Source organism: Rhinopithecus bieti, unplaced genomic scaffold, assembly GCF_001698545.2.
Source record: "Rhinopithecus bieti isolate Rb0 unplaced genomic scaffold, ASM169854v2 scaffold_44948, whole genome shotgun sequence".
NCBI lineage: Eukaryota > Metazoa > Chordata > Mammalia > Primates > Cercopithecidae > Rhinopithecus > Rhinopithecus bieti.
Window position 1 is genome coordinate 515,052 of NW_016818762.1, and position 11,376 is coordinate 526,427.

General features: G+C 41.7%; 1 protein-coding gene and 1 pseudogene across 2 annotated transcripts in view; both read left to right on the forward strand.

The window, feature by feature from the left end:
- The window catches only part of AVEN (apoptosis and caspase activation inhibitor), a 169,118-nt gene that overhangs the window by 130,344 nt on the left and 27,398 nt on the right, over nt 1-11,376 (forward strand). The gene's annotated exons all lie outside the window — the stretch shown is intronic.
- Nucleotides 10,834-11,368, forward strand: LOC108518798 (small nuclear ribonucleoprotein G pseudogene; annotated as a pseudogene). Its single transcript, XR_001882472.1, has one exon. The product of XR_001882472.1 is annotated as a small nuclear ribonucleoprotein G pseudogene (transcript).

Genomic DNA, 11,376 nt, shown 5'->3' on the forward strand with positions numbered 1-11,376 from the left:
CCCGCCACCTTGCCCGGCTAGTTTTTTGTATTTTTTAGTAGAGACGGTGTTTCACCGTGTTAGCTAGGATGGTCTTGATCTCCTGACCTCGTGATCTGCCCGTCTCGGCCTCCCAAAGTGCTGGGATTACAGGCTTGAGCCACCGCGCCCGGCCTATAGAATTTATTCCTAAGAATTTTTTATGGTATCAAAAATGGGATTGTTGTCTTGATTTCTTTTTCAACTAGGTCTTTTTATTTGTGTATAGGAATGCACTGATTTTTGTGTGTTGATTTTGTATATTGCAACTTTACTGAGTTCATTTATTCTAACAGGTAACTTTTGTGTGGAATCTTTGGGGTTTTCTACATATAAAATCATGTCGTCTCCAGATAGAGATCATTATGCTTCTTCCTTTCTGATCTGGACGCCTTTTATTTCTTGTTTGATTGCCTTTGCTAGTACTTCTAGTACTGTGTTGAATAGAAATGGGCATCCCTGCCTTCTACTGGATCTTCGTGGAATATTTTCATTTGTTTCCTGTTGATTATGATGTTAGTTGTATGTTTTCATGAGTAACCTTTATTATGTTGAGGAACTTTCCTTGTGTGCTTCAACTGTTAAAATTTTTTTTCGAGAAAGGATATTTAACTTTGTCAAAGGTGTTGTCTGCATCCATTGAGATGATCATAAGGTTTTTAATCTTTCTGTTAATGTGATGTGTCACATTGATTTTGTGTATGTTAAACTAGCCTTGTATACCAGGAATGAATCTCACTTGCTGTTTTATTTTTGTTGATGATAGCATCAACAAAAATAGAACACTTAGGAATAAATTTGAAGGAGGTGAAAAATTTGTACAGTAAAGCATTGTTGAAATAAAGAAGACACAAATAAATGGAAAATATCCTGTGTTTATAGATGGCCTTGGCAATGACTTTCTGGATATCACACCAAAAGTTCAAGCTAAAAAGCAAAGATAAATACATGAACTACATCAAATTAGGCTTCTGCACAGCAAAACAAACAAAACAAAAAACCAGTCAACCAAATGGAAAGGCAACCTATGGGCTAGGGAAAAATATTCACAGACTACATACCTGATAAGGGGTTACGTTTTTAACTGCTACAGCTCAGTTGCAGAAAAAAAATCTGTTTAAAAGTAGACAAAGGATCTGAATAGACATTTCTCCAAAAAACACATAAAAATGGTCAACAGATATATGAAAAGGTGTTCAACATCACCAATCATCGGGGAAACACAAAACCACTACGAGATACCACCTCATGTTCATTAGGATGGCTGTTACAAAAAGGACAAGATGTAAATGTTGGTGAGGTGTGGACAAAAGGGAATCCTGGTACACTGTTGGTGGGAATGTGGATTGGTATAGCCATTATGGAAACAGTATGGAGGTTCCTAAGTAAACTAAAAATAGAACTGCCATATGACCGAGTAATCTCTCTTCTGGATATGTACCAAAAGGACATGAAATTGAAATTGCCATCTTGTAAAGATATCTGTACCCTATGTTCATTTCAGTATTATTCACAAGAGCCAAGATATGGAGACAATGTGAGTGTCCATCAAAGGGCAAATAGATAAAGAAAACGTGTGTGTGTGTGTGTGCACGTGTCTGTATTTCATTGTGTGTGGACTTCTAGCGTGTGACTATCTAGTCCTAGTTGGCATGATGCCTTTTGAAAGGTAAGGTAGTCTTTTTCTTTTCTTTTCTTTTCTTTTTTTTTTGAGACCGAGTTTCACTATCACCCAGGCTGGAGTGCAGTGGTGCAGTCTTGGCTCACTTCAAGTTCCGCCTCCCGGGTTCATGCCATTCTCCTGCCTCAGCCTCCCGAGTAGCTGGGACTACAGGTGCCTGTCACCACGCCCGGCTAATTTTTTTGTATTTTAGTAGAGATGGGGTTTCACCGTGTTAGCCAGGATGGTCTCAATCTCCGGACCTCGTGATCTGCCCACCTCGGCCTCCCAAAGTGCTGGGATTATAGGCATGAGCCACTGTGCCCGGCCAACGTAAGGTAGAGTCTTTTTCTAAGATGGAGTTACTTACATCAAGGGTGTTGTATGGTTCATGCCATTCTCCTGCCTCAGCCTCCCGAGTAGCTGGGACTACAGGTGCCTGTCACCACGCCCGGCTAATTTTTTTGTATTTTTAGTAGAGATGGGGTTTCACCGTGTTAGCCAGGATGGTCTCAATCTCCGGACCTCGTGATCTGCCCACCTCGGCCTCCCAAAGTGCTGGGATTATAGGCATGAGCCACTGTGCCCGGCCAACGTAAGGTAGAGTCTTTTTCTAAGATGGAGTTACTTACATCAAGGGTGTTGTATAGACATTTCCTTCTTTCTAGCCCCAGACCAAGGAATCTCTGAAGGAAAGGTAGAAGATACGTCTCAAGGTTACTACTGAAGAAAACTTGAAAAACTGTTCGTTGGCAGTTAATAGTTGTCTGGGCATTGCTATTTATGAAATAGAATAAGACTTTAAATTTGATTTAAGCTTGTCACCTATAGATAAATGTCAAGTTTTAGAACTTAAGGTAATTATTGTGTGGTTGAAAATAATACAGCACCAATGATATTTTACTTGACCTATTTTGCTATGCGATCAGTTTTGTGTATGTGTGTGTGTTTAAAAATTATGCAATTGACCAGACATGGTGGCTCACACCTATAATCCTAGCACTTTGGGAGGCTGAGGTGGGCAGAGTTCTTGAGCCCAGGAGTTTGAACCAGCCTGGGCAACATGACAAAACCATGTCTCTACAAAAACTACCAAAATCAGCTGGGCATGGTGACTGATGCCTGTAGTCCCAGTTGTTTGGGAGGCTGAGGTGGGAGGACTGCTTGAGCCTGGGAGGTTGAGGCTGCAGTAAGCTGTGATCATGCCACTGCACTCCAGCCTGGGTGCCAGAAAATGACTTTATCTCAAAAAAGAAAAATTGTTGTCCCAAAACTTCGTCCGCTTTCCCGCACTAAGTAGAGTGACTGTACTCTCACACAGCTGAGAACATTTAGACATAATGTGGCTTTGTGAGAGGTGACCTTCTAGATTCCAAAGAGTTTCAAGGACTCATTTCCAATAGAACAGCTATAATTGCAGTATCCTAGAAAAGGGCTTAGAGAGAAGAAAAGGAAAAAAAAAAAGGTGATTCATAAATACAGATGTAGACACTAGGACAAGAATACGTGCGATAATTATGACCTTGGCGTTCTTACTGTGAATTTCCACTGAATTGCTGTAAGTTAGATTCTGTTGTGTTTCCTTCTTTGCACATGACTTTATACTTGTGTGTAAAAAAATAACCAAACTGGGATTTGAGGATCATTAGCTTTTAATCTGAAAGAATGAATTGGTGCGACCTCTGGAACATACTTTTGGAAAGAAGAATTACCTAAGAGAATGCTTTTTCTGCTAGTCAGAAATCTAAGTTTTGTATGCTAGCTTGCAAGTTAAGGATAGAAAAGCCTTTCCCTGGCCGGGCGCGGTGGCTCACTCCTGTCATCCCAGCACTTTGGGAGGCCAAGGCCAGCAGATCACGAGGTCAAGAGATCGAGACCATCCTGGCCAACATGGTGAAACCCTGTATCTACTAAAAATACAAAAATTATCTGGGCGTGGTGGTGTGCACCTGTAGGTCCAGCTACTTGGGTGGGTGAGGCGGGAGAATTGCTTGAACCTGGGAGGCGGAGGTTGCGGTGAACTGAAGTGGTACCACTGCAGTTCAGTCTGATGAGAGAGCAACACTCTGTCTCCAAAAAAAAAAAAGGGCGGAGGGGGGCTTTCCCTGAAGCAAATAAATGTAAACACTTTGAATCAATGTTGCATTTTCAAGAGAAAACTATTTCAGCAGACGAACAAACTAGATTAAACACAACAGCAAAATCTTTTGAGGACCCTCCAGCTATTTCTAGTTCTACCATATAGTAGCTGGATCAATGAGGAAAATTCAGTTTGAACATCAGTAATTGCTACCTGGGTGATGTGAACAGTTCAAAGAACTGCACTTGAAAGTGTCCTGCTGCTGGGCGCGGTGGCTCACGCCTGTAAACCCAGCACTTTGGGAGGCTGAGGCGGGTGGATGACCTGAGGTCGGGAGTTCGAGACCAGCCTCAACATGGAGAAACCCTGTCTCTGCTAAAAATACAAAATTAGCCAGGTGTGGTGGTGCATGCCTGTAATCCCAGCTACTTGGAAGGCTGAGGCAGGAGTATTGCTTGAACCTGGGAGGCGGAGGTTGCAGTGAGCCGAGATCATGCCATTGCACTCCAGCCAGGGCAACAAGAGTAAAACTCCATCTCAAAAAAAAAAAAAAGTGTCCTGTCAACGCTATATGAGCCTCTTAACTGTGTCATAGGGGCAGAGGTGAGAAAAGGGGGCAGGTTTTACCACAGTTATTCCCTCAGTGGTCCCCAAAAGTCTGCTGAATGAAGTACAGAGTCCTTATTTAGGCATTTGACCACCTGCTACCAGGTCCCCACTTACCTTTCCAGTATATCACACTTAGAACGAATTGGACTCTGTTATCAAATTGGACTCCTTCCTGGTATCATCACCATTTCCTACCCCTGTCTTATAACATTATAACATTTCCCCCCTTTACTCCAGATGTCCTACTCTTCTCCTTTATATCTTGTCACCCAAATCATACTCTGCTTCAGGACCATTTCAAATACTATTTTGGGATACCATGAATTCCTCTCTTAGTCCCTCTGGGACTTCTGAACCCAGCACTTTATATGTCTTTCTGAGTATTTGTTATATTTTCGTCTTGTTTCATAGCCATTTTTGTGTGTTGTGGTTTGAATTGTGCCCTCCTAAAAGATATGTTCAAACCCTAAACTTCAGTCCTTGTGAATGTGACATTATTCGTCAATATGGACTTGGCAAATGTGATCAAGTGAAGTTGAGGTCACACAAGATTAGGGTGTGTCTTAATTCAATGACTGATGTCAAAAGGAGAGAGAAATTTGGACAGAGACACAGAGGGAAGAAGGCCGTGGGACCACAGAAGCAGAGATTGGAGTGATGCAACTACAAGCTGGAATGTCAGGGATTACTGGCAAGGCCAGATGCGAGGAAGATGCGAGAAAGTTCCTCCCCTTAGAGCCTTCAGAGACAGCATGGCCTTGCCAGCACGTTCATTTCAGACTTCTAACCTCCAGAACTGGGAGAATAAGTTTCTATTGTTTTAAGCCACTCACTTTGTGGTCCTTTACAAAGGCTGCCCTAGGAAACACATATAGTATGTTGATCTAATCTCTAGTCCTCCCCAGCCAATGTGTTGTAAGTTGGTTAAGAGCTTAGGCTATTTTTTTACTCATCATTATCTCCTTAGCATTGACTGAGTCATTCAGCTATTTTTTGTTTTGTTTTGTTTTTGTTTTGTTTTTGAGACGGAGTCTGGCACTGTGGCCCAGGCTGGAGTACAGTGGCGCGATCTTGGCTCACTGCAAGCTCCGCCTCCTGGGTTCATACCATTCTTCTGCCTCAGCCTCCCGAGTAGCTGGGACTATGGGTGCCCGCCACCATGCCCGGCTAATTTTTTGTATTTTTAGTAGAAATGAGGTTTCACCGTGTTAGCCAGGATGATCTCGATCTCCTGACCTCGTAATCTGCCCACCTCGGCCTCCCAAAGTGTTGGGATTACAGGCGTGAGCCACCGCGCCCGGCCCATTCAGCTGTTTTTTTGTTTTGCTTTTTTAGGGACAGAGTCACTGTCACCCAGGCTGGAGTGCAGTGGCACAATCATAACTTGCTTTAACCTAAAACTCCTTGGCTCAAACCATCCTCCTACCTCAGCCTCTCAAGTAGCTAAGACTACAGGTGCACACCATCATGCTTGCATATATAGTTTTTTTAATTTTTGGTAAAGATAAGGTTTTCTTATGTTGCCCAGACTGATCTTGAACTTTTGGCCTCAAGCAATCCTCCTGCCTCAGCCCCCCAAAGTGCTGGGATTATAGGCATGAGCCACCAGGCCTGGCAGCTGTTGTTTAAAAAATAAATTCATGACTGGGCGTGGTGGCTCATGCCTGTAATCCTAGCACTTTGGGAAGCTGAGGCAGGCAGATCACCTGAGGTCAGGAGTTCGAGACCAGCCTCACCAACATGGTGAAACCGTCTGTACTAAAAATACAAAAATTAGCTGGGCATGGTGGAGGCTGAGGCAGGAGAATTGCTTGTACCTGGGAGGCAGAGGTTGCAGTGAGCCAAGATCATGCCACTGCACTCCTGCCTGGGCGATATAGCGTGACTCCATCTCTAAATAAATAAATAAATAAATAAATAAATAATGTTTATTGAGGTATAATTAATGTTGAGCAAAATTTACCCTTTTAGGTATACAGTTTTACAAATGTAAGCAGCCTGTGACCACCACCAACACATAGAACATTTTCATCATCCCAGAAAGTTCCCTATGTACCTTGGCAGTCATTTCCTGGCAACTATAGATTTGTGGATTTTGTCGTTTTCAGAATGTTATGTAATGAGACCCTATAGTATGTAGCCTTTTATGTCTGGCTTCTTTCATGTCGCATAAGGCATTGGAGATTCATCTATGTTGTCGCACTTACTGGAAGTCTGTTCCTTTTTCCTACTCATTCAGCTGATTTTTGAGTGTCATTGCATGCTATTATGCTAATGTTCTGCAGATAGATTAATGAATAGGGTGGGCACAATATCTACCTTTTGGGGTTTAAATGTCAGGTAATAACAATAGAGGATCGTAAGTGCTATGATGGTGTGAGTACAGTGTGTTTTATAGGAGTACAGAGGAGGAACATTGAACAGATTTGAAGGATCTTAAAAGGCTTCTTAGAGGAACTGATGTTTAACTTGAGACTTGAGGATGAATGATGAGGCTCCGGGCAGATGATGAGAGGGATGGATGCAGGCTTATACCAGCTTCAGAGCTGATTGTTAAAAATTCAGGAACTTTGCAAGTTAGTGGCTAAATTTTTGATAGATTGAAATTGGCCATGGTGGGTGTGCTTACACCATGGATATTGTTAAACACATCAAATGAGAACTGTCTCCCAGCCCCCAGATAGTTTTCTTGCACACCACTGGATGGATGAGTATTATAACCAGGAGAGATAATTAACATGAATGCAAAAAAGAACATGGCATTTTTGAAGAACTAAAATTTGGTAGAGTTCAAGTATAGAGTATAAGGGAGAGAACTGAGGCCTGGAGAATTCGATGGGGGCCAGATTGTACTGGGTGATGTAAGCTATGCTAACAAGCTGTAATGTCCTTTTCTGCTAATTTCATATCTGTGTCAGTTCTGGCATTATTTTGATTGATTCCTAAAATTGGAATTACTTGGTCCAAGGATAAAATTTACTTTGGAACTATTTGTTGTAGTTACTCTATTGATCTGCTGAAACACAGGTCCAACATGCAAATTCCACTCATAACACGCTCATCCACTTTTACACAAATGTGTGTGAAGTGCCTACTGTGTGTCAGACTAGAAGCTAGCGATACAGAATGTTACCCAAAGTCCCTGCTCTCATGGAATTACTGCTACTTAAATGTCTACTAAAGGGAGAAGAAAATTTACATGAATCACCTATTTCCTGAAAGCCCTATCAATAACTTTTGTATTTACGTACACAATTGTATTAAAAGCCTTATTATTATTAAGAAGTATAAGCCCTTCTACTTATTAAAATAATAGTATGCAGATTGAAATCAATCCATTCATTCTCCTCTTTAGGGGGCCATTATTTTCCTGCTTCTGTGCATGCCATGTAATTTTTGATGGCATATCAGAAATTGCTTTTACCTTGTTGAGTGCAGTCATAATTTTGTATTCCTATAAATACTATGTAGTTTTTATTATGGGGTACAGTTAAGTTACTTGGAAACAGTTTAATGTTTTTAGTTCTTGCTTTTAATACTTGTTAGGTGAGACCAGAGCAATCTTTTGTGTAGAGTTAATTATTCTCTACTACAGGAAGACGCTTTTGAACTCTCTACCCAATGCCTCAGGAATTCTCTACCCAACGCCTTATGCATTAGGAGGCATGAATTAGGAGCCACACTTTTTGACTGTTTCAGGTAGGAGGATACATTGGATCCCTGGCCTCCATCTTGGCTGGATATAAAAGTTATTATACCTTATCTAAAATTAGTGGAGGGCAATTATAGAGAGGTTTAACTGTGAGTCTGGCAGGATCAGATTTGCATTTTTCAAAGATCGTTTTGAATATAATACAGAAATGGCTTGTTCTGTTTGTCTGGTGGAGTTGGTGGGGCCTTCAGAATACTATATTGGAGGCAGGTAAACCAGTTAGAATACAACTACAGCGATTCAGTTAAGAAATAGTTATGACTGGGCCGGGTGCGGTGGCTCCTGCCTGTAATTCCAGCACTTTGGGAGGCTGAGATGGGAGGATCACTTGAGCCAGGAATTCGAGACCACTCTGGGCAACATAGGGAGACCTCATCTCTTCAAAAAATAAAAAAAATTAGCTGGGCATGGTGGTGAATACCTGTAGTCCCAGCTATTCAGGAGGCTAAGGTGGCAGGATTACTTGAGCCTGGGAGATTGAGGCTGCAGTGAACTATGACTGCACCACTGCACTTCATACTGGGTGACAGAGTGGGGACCGGTCTCTTTAAAAAAAAAAAAAAAAAAAAAAAGGAAAATATAGTTGCATTGAAAATGGTGTCTGAGTTGTTCAAAAAGTATCTCTGAAGTAGAAAATATAAACCATTGCAGACCAACAATGAAAAAAATAGTAGGTTAAGCTTCAAAGATCGAAAAATCAACCCAAGTCTGATTTAAAAAATACATTGTCATACTAGAGAGTAAGCTCGTTTGAATTCAGAGAGCGTGCCCACCAGTGGTAGCATCCAGACACCTACAGATGGGTATGAAGGAGCTATGACGCTGAGCACTAGAGGAAAGTTAAAGATGAAAACATACTTTCAATAAAAGAACATTCTGGAATCTTGCTATGCTATAGAATCGATATCCAAAAGGTAGCCCAAACTTTAATTTCCAGATGGCACCTTTTAATCACATAGATAACATCTAGCAATTGGCATCTAAGGATATACAAGTTAGGAAAAAGTTATGTGGAAAAGGGAGATCTTTAAAAGCAATTAAAACAGCATTCTATTATGATTAAGAATAATTTTTTTTTCTTTTTGGAGCCTTGCTCTGTCACCCAGATTGGAGTGCAGTGGCGCGATCTCGGCTCAGTGCAAGCTCCGCCTCCTGGGTTCACACCATTCTCCTGCCTCAGCCTCCCGAGTAGCTGGGACTACAGGCAACCTCCACCACACCTGGCTAATTTTTTTTGTATTTTTAGTAGAGACGGGGTTTCACCGTGTTAGCCAGGGTGGTCTCGATCTCCTGACCTCTGATCCGCCTGCCTCGGCCTCCCCAAAGTGTTAGGATTACAGGCGTGAGCAACTGTGCCCGATTGTATACTATTATTTTAATAAGTAGAAGGGCTTATACTTCTTAATATACTTAATAATAATAAGGCTTTTAATACAGTTGTGTACGTAAATACAAAACTTATTGATAGGGCTTTCAGGAAATAGGTGATTCATGTAAATTTTCTTCTCCCTTTAGTAGACATTTAAGTAGCAGTAATTCCATGAGAGTAGGGACTTTGGGTAACATTCTGTATCGCTAGCTTCTAGTCTGACACATAGTAGGCACTTCACACACATTTGTGTAAAAGTGGATGAGCGTGTTATGAGTGGAATTTGCACATTGGTCCTGTGTTTCAGCAGATCAATACAGTAACATAACAAATAGTTCCAAAGTAAATTTTATCCTTGGACCAAGTAATTCCAATTTTAGGAATATATGTCAAGAATAAAATATGCCCAAACCATAGCTTTACATTGAAGTGTGAATCTTGAAGACCCACCTGTAGGGGAAAGCTGCATTTGACAGATTTGATGATTTTTTTTTTTTTTTTTTGGTGGGGGGAGACGGAGTGTCGCTCTCTCACCCAGCCTGGAGTGCAGTGTCACGATCTCAGCTGACTCCACCTCTGCCTCCCAGGTTCAATCTATTCTCCTGCCTCAGCCTCCCGAGTAGCTGGCACTATAGGCACACGCTGCCACGCTCAGCTCATTTTTTGTATTTCAGTAGAGATGGGGTTTCACCATGTTGCCCAGGTTGGTCTCAAACTCTGAGTTCAGGCAGTCCATCTGCCTCGGCCGCCCAAAGTGCTAGGGTTACAGCCGTGAGCCATTGCGCCTGGCCTGATTTTTTTGTTTGTTTGTTTTTAAGAGAAAAACCCTATCACCTCAACTGCGTGTGTTGTTCTACTTTGTTAAACTTTTAGTTACATTTATAGTATTAGCTGTCAATGGTTTCAGTTTTGTTTACCAGAAAAGAGGAGTAAGATCCTAATAACAGCCTGTCAGTGCCTTCCTGTTTTGCAGCCACACTACCCAGCACGGGTTCTTTCTGGAGATACGGTAGAGTTCAGTAGCTCCTTCCTGATTCTGCACTTTTGGTGCTGGTAGAGCTATTTAAAATTATTGGCATCAGCCAGGCGCAGTAGCTTATGCCTTTAATCCCAGAACTTTGGGAGGCCGAAGTGGGCAGATCACCTAAGGTCAGGAGTTTGAGATCAGCCTGGCCAACATAGTGAAACCCCATGTCTACTAAAAATACAAAAATTAGCCGGGTGTGGTGGTGCTCACTTGTAGTCCCAGCTACTGGGAAGGCTGAGGCAGGAGAAGAATCACTTGAGCCTGGGAGGTGGAGGTTGCTGTGAGCCGAGATCACGCCACTGCACTCCAGCCTGGGCAACAGAGCGAGACACTGTCTCAAAAAAAAAAAAAGATTCCGTTCCAAGGCGTCTGTGAGCCAGCGGAGTATACACCATGAGCAAAGCTCACCCTCCCGAGTTGAAAAAATTTATGGACAAGAAGTTATCATTGAAATTAAATGGTGGCAGACATGTCCAAGGAATATTGCGGGGATTTGATCCGTTTATGAACCTTGTGATAGATGAATGTGTGGAGATGGCGACTAGTGGGCAACAGAACAATATTGGAATGGTGGTAATACGAGGAAATAGTATCATCATGTTAGAAGCCTTGGAACCAGTATAAATAATGGCTGTTCAGCAGAGAAACCCATGTCCTCTCTCCATAGGGCCTGTTTTACTATGATGTAAAAATTAGGTCATATACATTTTCATATTAGACTTTTTGTTAAATAAACTTTTGTAATAGTCAAAAATGCCTTCTCAAATGTTCTGAATATAGAATATTAGCTCTCATTCCAATTTTTTCTAACATGAATTTTCCTGGTTGACAATGATTTCAAAGGGTTTTATGCATTAAAGTGGAAGAATCTTATTAAATGTGAAACATGGAAAAAAAAAAA